The following is a 10234-nucleotide window of genomic DNA, read 5'->3' as shown; positions in this document are numbered from 1 at the left end:
TGTCTAGTTGGTACAAATTCATCATGAATAACCCCTCGGATATCAAAAAAGGTTAGCAACATCATTGCAACAAGTTCATGAACTTAATTGTCAGACCTTGTATATCAAAGTACACAGAAACCAGAGGATGAGGCAGTTTTCTCCTCCTGCGACAGAGATGGCAAAGGGCCATTGTCCCATGTAGAATGTCAAGAGGAGTTGTTGAAGGATTTTAAACGTGATCAGTGTTAGTGTTAGGAAACTATCTGACAGCAAGAAAACACAACCGATTAGAAAACGGTAAGAATCGGGAGAACAATGAGAGGCTATCATAACAATCCTCAAGAAAGATGATGCATGTCTGAACCGAAACAATTATCCCGTGAATAAAGAGGAGAAAATGGATTCCTGAGATATTTACATGGTAGAATTTATTAACACCCCACTTCTTTCCTAGTTAAATATTCAGAGAAGGGAAGAACCATAGATGAGAAAGATTCTGGCTTGAACATGATGTTGGCTAGAGCTTTCAAGACGCAGTTTATACATTCAATGCCTTAGTTTGAGTTTTCTGTGGGTATTTAGCCTTGCTTTCTTCCAATGCAAATCCATTTGCCTTTATTGAATTTCTTCAGATGACATCATGAAGAAGGTTCCAAACAAGTCCAGCAAAAAAAGACTTTTCCTAAGAAGAAAAGCCAATAATACCATAATGTCAAAACTCTCCAGGAAGATTTAGATGTGTTTCCTGGATGATTGCTTAAATGAGATATCATATGCAAACTGCAAATAAAGTGCCTGGCACATTAGAGGAAGTCAATAAATTTTAACTATTTTGCCATTAAGGCTTAGTCATCAACATTGATCACAGGCTTTCTCTAGATGGTTAATTAATCATCAAGTATTTCAAGCAACATGTATTTATTGAATATGTGCACAGCTCTCTGCAGGCAATACTCCCTGCCACATAGTTTGGCTGGAGTTGATTCCTGGACCACGGAAACACTTTTGGAAAGATAGTATAAAACAACGGGAACAGTATTAGCATAGGAATCAAAAGATTTGGGTTGCAGGATTAGGGGAGCATGATGTTGACCCGGTGCATTCATTTTATAGTTGAGAAAACTGGCACTGCTCCTCGCCTCATCCACTTGGTTAGAGGTGGAGCCAGGCCTTAGAAGTGGGGGCTCCTGTCTCCTTCGCCAGTGCCTTTCCTGTGACATCTCATACATGCGAAACCCATTCACTCTAGAAGGCTATTACAAGGTCTAATTTATTTCCCTACAGATGATACTATTATGATAAGTTAATTCCTGCAAACCTAAAACAATTGCTTAAACTTAGGTAAAGCAGGTCAGTTACAGCCAGCCTCATTTAAACCCATGCCTGCTAATTCTCAGGCAGAGGCTGCCATGCCATCAGATACTGCATACGTGCTAGAAACTAGAGATAAGCACTCATTTAGATTTGTTGTGATTTGGCATATATGTTTATTTCCCCAAATATATTTTTCTATATTTCTACAGGGCAAAAGAAACTGCATACATATGTGCGTGCGCACGCATACATTCACGAAAACATATACAATCCTTAAGCCTCATAGGTGAAATCAGTAGAATTCAGTGCTTTTTACCAAAAGTTCAACCATAATTTGGTTAGCTTAAAACCAGCATGAAGCCCTCCAAGAAACTCATCTGTGTTTTGAATCTGCTAGGTACACAACTGAACAACCCAAATATTGAGGTGCATTACATATAAACACAGAACGTCTGCATCTTTAGCATGTCTGAGTTTGTAGCCTTGAAAACTGAATTAAGAAAAGGGAACTTATTAACAATGTCCAAACCCATTTATTAATTGTTTACTATCTCTTTTGCAAGTAAGCAATTTTATCTCCATTTGGAGGATGAAGAAATTAAATCAAAGTCAAAGAGCTATACCAGTTCACCTTTGATTTGATTCCAAATAAAACTCAGGATTTAATAAGTATTGGACTAATATTTTCCCACTGACATTACAGCACTATTCTGAAAGAATTCAAATGAGTATGTACGCTTATTGTTTCTTTTCATATGTTCTCCATAGTAACCCGCAATCCTTGATTTTGAGCAGTACTACAAACAGTAATTTATACTCAATATCATAACTTCCAAGGGTATATGTATATTTGAAACAAATACTTGGTGTAATCTCCAATGGTTAATTCCTATCCCAAAACCACTATATTAAATTTTAGTGTTCTGTCTTTCATATTTCCATCTTCATTTACTAAATCATTTTTATCACTAAAATACTTTAATTTTAAAAGTACTACTCTTTCATAACCTATATTTCCTCTGAATTTTTAGCTCAATGAAAAGAATTCTTAGATTACTTACATTAAGGTCTTTATTTTTTTCAGAAATAGTCTTTGTATATGAGTAATGGTGATATAAAGATTTTAACATAAGAATCTTGGAAGAAAATTGATGTTTCAACAAGAAACTATAAGAAAATGGAAGCATTAATTTAACTTCAAATCTTTTCTAACTTAACATTTTTATTTTTGTACATGATATTATTTATCATTCTCAAGGTGTTTACCAATATTAATAAAATTTTACAGTTCCCATTATAATCAGGATTATTACTCTCATGATAAGAAAACTGAAGCTGAAAATTATATTCAGTATACTAAAAGTATACCAAATTCTAGAAAATTCCATGCCATATAGACATATTAGTAACATACTCTTGTTTTTCCTTTCTTAAAGAATTAAGCACTAAATACCAAACATTTCATAAGTGCAACTTAGTGAATTGAGAACTTGAGTTAATTCTGCTACCAAATGATACCTAACCTCAATAAAGAGCCTAGCTCAAGCCCTCGAAGTTTCAGACACATGATTTAAATGACTAGATTGTGCATAAAGATGTGAAATTGGATAGCAAAAAAAACAAAAAAAAAAGCTTTCTTAAAATAAATGTTAAAGAACTGAGAAAAGGAGGAAAAACAATCATCACATCCCAAAATTAAATTTCTGAAAAGCAACATCACTACTGCTTTTGACCAATTTCTCTGCTTCACCGTTGAATGCAACATAAAATACCAATTCATGCATATACCTGTATATAAATAGGTTTGGCCCCAAGCCCATCAGTTCACACACCCATGTGAATAAAAGGCAACCCAAGGCAACATCCTGGTAAAGGCATTGTGGGCAGACTGGACAGTGTGAGCCAAAGAACAGAGCTTTGGGCTAGAGATGATGGAAAGCATAAGACACTTGCCCCTATGACTGAGTATGATATAACCACAGTGAGGAGAATATAGAGAAAGATGAGTCTGGAAGATACATGGTGATTAAGCACTTACTTTTGTCATAAATGATTATGGGGAAAATAAATCCTGTGGGATTTTTTCTGGTTTAGGAAAAAGAATACAGATTCTACAGACAAGCTTATTTGAATTCTCATCTGGCTTCCAAAAGGTGTTCTCTGGATGGCCCCATTCAGGTTATATAACCCTCCAAAGCTTCGGTTTACTCATCTCTAAAATGAAGGAAAACAAATCCTTACCTTCAAGGGTTCCGGTGAGAATATATGAAATAATGTGCTGTGAAAGGGCCTGCTAGAACATTTGACATAGAGTAAACCCGACCAAATTTCACTTCTCTTTTCTCCCCACCTTCCCTCAATCTAACTTCAAGGTCAGAGGACAACAGACGACTTCTCTCCTACACCCCAATAACTCTACCATCTCCCAGGCAATTCGGATTTTTGAGTCCCCTTAACCTCTATCTTTTTTCTTTCTTTTTTTTTTCCGCCATGAGGACTGTGTTTTTATTCACTGATTTTTTTCAGGTGTACAAAACAATGTAATAGTTAGACATTTACCCCTCTCAGAAAGTGATAATGCCCCTCTCCCAATCTACTATTCTTCTGACGTGGTATAAAGCTGTTACAATTCTATTGGCTCTATTCCCTATGCTATACTCCACATCATGTGACTATATATATATATATATATATTTATTTATTTATTTATTAAATTATGGTTGACATTCTATCTCTTGACCCATCTCTAGAAGCACCTTTCCAAACTAGTGATATAAAACTACACAATTATTTGTCCTAGTTTGTTTGACTTATTTTGTTGTTCTAAAAAGTCCTTGATAACCATGTTTATATACCTCTGCATTCCAACTTTAAGCTAAGGCCATTCTCATATTTCAACAACTATCCCTGCCATAATCTGTCATCTCTCTCTCTCTCTCTCTCTCTCTCTCTCTCTCTCTCTCTCCACACACACACATACACACATACTCCAGAAGGGGATGGGAACATGATCAAAATAGAATTATCCATAAAGGGCAACTCATTCCCTTTCTTTTCCGATCCACAAGAACTTCTAAAATGATGAGAATGCCTAAAGGTTTAAAATTGTGCTGAGGCATTTTCAGAGATGTGCCCAGATTACTAAACTTCAGGCCACCTTAAGCCCCACCCTAGAGGAAAACAACATGTGCAATTTAGTCTTCTCCATGTCTCTGGCCAGACCTCCAGACTCCAGGGTGAGGCTTGTGCTCAGCAAGTAAGCTAGTCTAAGACATTTAGCTTTTGGAAGAGTGGAACATTCAGAAGAAAGAAATAGAAAAAAGAAACACGAGTGAAGACACTTCATTTCAGCCCTTACCTGACCAGTTTTAAAGCATAACTAACAAAGCAAATACACCAATAACACAGTATGCATCTGCCCACAGGCTTATTCAAGTGTCACTATAGTCTGAGATGAGAGGAAGGGAAGGAAAGAGGAAGGAAGAGATGGAGAAGGAGAGAAAGAAGAGGAGGTAAAAAAAAAAGTGCAAAGGAAAGCTTACTCACAAAGTTCACTTTCTTTAAAGTTGTAGAAATCAGTAGTATTAATCTTAGCAAACCCAGGTCCACACCAAAGCATGAAATTGGTATTACCCTACCACTTTGAAGAAACTATGGCTCTGCTCCTGACAGCAAGGTGCTTCACAAAAGCTCAGGGAACCTGTCCTGTCAAGCTTAGCAGCCTTTCTGATCCATCCCCACAGCCCCAATCTCCGCTCCTCCCAGGTGGCCCCAGAATGACTTGTCCTGGCTAGGCTCTGTGGTGATGTGTAGTACAAACAAACCTGTTTATCTCTAGGCCTCAGGAGATCACAGAAGCATCTTGGGATAAAAAGCAGTTGAGGTAGAGTGAGATTTCAGCTGGCTGGTTTTATAAAAGTTGCCTTTCATAAGAAGCTGGAGTATCTAGAAAAACTCTCATGATATTCATAAACTTCAGTTAACTGTGGTCTTCAAAAAACTGAAGTTTGATTAAAGCTAATTGCAATGCAGTATAATTATATATTTTCATGGTTATGTATTTTTTCCTTCCCTATAGCTAAGACCTTTTCCCCTCTAATGCTTTTTTCTTACAAAACATGTTCAATAAATGTTCTCAACTTTAAGGTTTTAATTTTAAATATGGTATCCATGCAATGTACATGTAACTACTGGGAAATAAAACATCATGCACATACATAAAACATAACATTAGATTGCTGCAGATTAGCATGAATTCCAAAGGGCTAGTCCTGATGTGAGTGAGACCTGAGTCATTCTCCTGCCTCTTGATACCTCTGTCGTCAGGTACAGAACAAATGATTTGTACCACAGCTTAATTTTCATTGGGATCTCTTAGACACTTTGAGTGGAGCAACAGGAGAATGACAGAGAAAGAAAAGCTTGAAAAATAGAGCCTTTCCTGGTGCAGGGAGGCTGGTTCAGTACCATTAGCATCATCACCCAAACTCTATTTGATCTATAGACTCTACTGCCCTCGCCTCCTTCCCTCCAACACCCTTACCCCCATTAGTATTCCCACAAAAGCAAAGGAAAAAAAAAACATATAAGGGGAACTACAGGAGTTCAAGGACATTGAGCTACATTCTATTCCATAACAACACAAAAACAAAACAAAACACCTTAGTTCTTTGCCATAACCTCAACACAGCTAGCTTCCTGTAGCATTTCTAAATCTCCTCCTCCATTCAAAGAAATGCCTTGTCAATTTTATGGATTCAGTCTTCGATTGCCAAGGCAAAGCATCCAAATACAGAAGTGTTTCATTTTATATATTTTATTTTGCAGGCATTTCTAAAACTTAGCTTTCACTATTAAAAAATTACCATAAAGGGAGTGCTGAATAATTCCTTTTAAACTTATAATAAACATCCACAAAGCATTGAAATTTAACTAGTTTACACACACACACCTTTGGAGCCTTTTGTGAAATTCTCTGGAATACTCTGCTTTGTCACAGATGGTTATATAAGCAGATAGTTTTCTGGGAGAAAAATTGTTCTGTAAGCCAAAATGGACTTTACGGTATCAAAATGCAATTACTTGATGGAAATATTAAACTAAGAATACCTATGGACAAAATTTGGGGGATAAAGTTTCATTCAGGAGCTTGATTTTCCTTTGTTTCCAAAAAAATGAGACGTCATGGTATATGTAGAAATATATCAGGGATGCTTCGAGGGAATGCATGTAAGCCTAATGAAAATTTTCCATTAAAAATTACTTTTGGTGTACTCATGAGGTATTTAAATTGAAGAATCAAATAAACACATACTGTGTGAGGTTCTGGTTTCCTAAATATAACTTAGAATCTCGACTGAGGTGGAAGTTTATAAATAAATAAGCACTAGGTTGAGTCCCTCCACGGAAGTCTCAGATCTACACTAACCAGACAGAATTCTTGGGCAACAGGGCAAATCATAGAGGGCAAGTCCAATTTCTATCGGTTCCTTTTTACCTTCTCCCTATCATGAAAAACCACATTGATTTATTTTTAGATAAAAGAAAAAGCAGCATGTATTAGAGCAACATTTGGTAGACTTTACATATATACTTCACGGTAACCTATCAATACTATACTTTGTCAGATCATGTTGATATAAATTTGAACTGAATTTGACAAATTCTGTCAAGATGGAAAAAATGTCTGAATTATAGGCATGTCAGGAAGAAAAACAAATGCAAAAAATGAAATGTGTTTCAAAATAAACTCACCAGATTGTGTATGCTTTTAATTTTATAGCTATAGTCTGCTATTTAGCCTTCATTTGGATAAAGATGCACAAGTTCTATCAAGATATTTGTTTCCTTTTGTGGTTGAGATTTAGTTAACTGTGCCATTTTTTTAATGTCCAGATGGATTTTTTAAGGTAAAAAAATTTTTCCAGGATATAGATGACTTAGATACCTACTAAGTAATTTCTGTGATTTGCTAAATCTATTAATTTTTAGGTTTTTGTTACAGATGTATTTTATTTAAAAAAATACAACAGTGTGCATGTAGTACTGAATAAATGTACTTTGGAATAACAATGATTTCATAAAGATATACCAAATTTAATAAGTATTGCTTCCATGGTAAGTAATATCAACAAATAACATTTCTCTATTGTTTGCTGAATATAATGTTTACGTATTATTCTTTTCTCCTTTGACAAATGTGGAAGCTATTCCAATTTCCATACAAATTCACTGGTATGTTTAAGGGAATGTCATTACAATGCTATTTACTTAATTTCTTAGGGGAAAAAAATGAAAGAAAGAAAGAAAAGTGTTTGGAGTCTGTAAATATGTGTTAAAATGATGTGCTGTGTGATGATATATATACACATTCAATGTATTATATATTATGATTAAAGCCTTTCTCGACTATTTGCTTATTCAATAGAATTCACTTAGAAGATACTCTGTGAATGATTAGTTCCATTTACTACATAACTTCAGTTTACAAGTAAAAATATACACACAATGGCATATTGTTTCCTTTAAGCAAATTAGGAAGTTAACCAAAATACTAAAAGGAAGAATATGACATAAAGTTGCCATGTTCTACAAATGAATTTGTTGAATGACTATATTCTGTGTGTCCACAACCTGAACAATTTTCTGAAACAGCGGAGGCTTCTATAGCAAAAACGTGTTTTAAAGAATAATCCTTTAGAAAAACAGTGCATTTTAGGTGACACGTTGTTATGTATTAAACAGATTCCTGCTCTTTTTCTGAATAGTCTTATTTGCTCATTTGGAAAACAATTTGTAAGAGAATTATTCATTTTTCCTATGCATAAATTTTAAAAATAATTCACCACACTTGACCAAATTATTTTCAAAGTATACACAGAAAGAAAAGAATACTTAACTTTCCCCTGCCTACATGTGAGAGCTTGTCAGCGTTCAACTCCAAGGCCTTTAATCCCAGGCTTTAAATAATTCAGATAACAGTTGATTACTCCATTGCAAGAACCGTTGAGCTCTGCAAAATCTGAGTAACACAATATTTTCTACATAAAAAAAGCCAATCTCAAATAGTAGGCAGCTTAAGTAAAACACTTCCAGAGACCAAACCATGCAACCCATTTTTGCATTTAGTACATAAACTCTGGTAAATACTGGTGTAGTTTACTACCAAGTAATTCTGCCTTCTTGCTTTCATTACCAAGCCATCTAGTTCTACAGCTTAATTTGCTGAACTCACAGCCCCCTATACATACATTTTCTGGGTTTAAAGGCTTCTTTGAATCATAACAAGTCAAATGCTTAGTTATGTTACCCAGGAATCCAAAAGTGCACACAAACGAAATTTTAACCTTAAAAGAATACTGCTTTGACACTCACTTCTATTTCTTTGGAAAATAATTGTTTTATGTCCTTTGACAACCAAGATTCAATATCTGCTGCCTCCGTTCACTTGTACACATCAGCCATTACAAAAGAGCTTTGCTCACTTGGTTAAATTACAACCTGAGTAATGTAAAACAGACAGAACAACCAAGAAATATTGGCTTCCAACCCCAAATCAAAAAGCGACAAAATTTCGCCATCAAAAATGTAGAGCTAAATTCCAAATGGATTAAATTCATCCATGCAGCTGACGTATGGAGCACTTCACTTTGATGTATGTGAGTGTCCATATATGTCTGAGCATGTGCTCATAGTTATCATGTACCCAGATAAATGAAAGAAATACAATTAGGTTACAAACATCAAATAAACTCTGCAAAAAAATATCAAAGCTGAGCCAAGATTGGCCCATTGATTTTAGTGGTATGAAACATTTTGAACCATTTTCTTCTCTAAAACTATTCGGCACATTCTTTCCCTTAAATTCTTGTCTAAGCATAGGAATAATCAGTTCCTTTTGATCCGAGCAAGCAAGTTTTAGTCGTTTAACATATCCAAGACGAAAACATCATGAAATAGAAAATCTACAGATTGCATTCAGTATCACCAACAAGTACCACATTCGACTACTGCTCATACCATTTGGAAACCAGTCCTCACATGACTACTGGCCTGACACCTCATCCATCAGCAGGGTGCCCAGAGCAGAGCTGGACGGTCTTCCTTGAGCCATCTCCTGAGTGGAGGCCCAGCTGGGAAACAGGCTTCTCTCTTCCAATAAGCAATTAGATCTTTAAGATCAGGCCTTAGCAATTTGACCTAAAGCCATCCTTCCTCGCAACAAAGTCTCCAAAATCTTCAGAGGAAGAGACAGGGAGTAAGGCAAATGAGAAATCCACGTCTGCGTGGCCTGATTAGAAACTTTGTTGTGTCAAATAAACTTTGGCCACTGAAGGAAAGTACCCTACGGTTGCTCTGGCTTTAGAAAGATCTGTTCAGGGCTTCTCAGTATTCTTTTCACCCTTCTCTCTCTCTCTTTCTCTCTCTCTCCCTCTCTCCCTCTCTCTCCTCTTCTCTTGTTTCAAAAGGGGCCTCTGGTCAGCGCTGATTAATAAGTGTTTTTTGTTGTGAAGTGTTGAATAATAGAGGATGGCCGGTGACCCAGTAAAGACTGAACCTTGCACTGGTTTATTGTGGCAAGCTGAGAAAGGGGCTTTAGGCCCGGGACCCCAAGCACTGACCCGCACACATCCCGCGGATCGCCTATTCATTCTCACAGCCCCACAGTCGCCCGGGCCCCCATTGTTTGCCAAGCAACAATGGAGATTTCGCAGGGAAAGTAAAGCTCTTTTCACATTCCTCTCTGATGTTTTGCATTTAGAGAACACCGACCTCCACTCTTTCCCCCGACATTTTTTTTCCTCCCGGCCGTTACAGCGGTTCGTTTTCGGGGAAACTTGTGTGAGTTTGGTGCTTGGTAGCCGAACACCAGTGTTAAGAGGAGACCAGACTGGTGGAAAAGGAGAGCCCGGAGATTTCCCCTTTTTTTTTTTTTTTT

Source organism: Hipposideros armiger, unplaced genomic scaffold, assembly GCF_001890085.2.
Source record: "Hipposideros armiger isolate ML-2016 unplaced genomic scaffold, ASM189008v1 scaffold_441, whole genome shotgun sequence".
Lineage (NCBI taxonomy): Eukaryota > Metazoa > Chordata > Mammalia > Chiroptera > Hipposideridae > Hipposideros > Hipposideros armiger.
The sequence above is the reverse complement of the archived record's forward strand: the minus strand, read 5'-3'. Positions refer to the sequence as shown.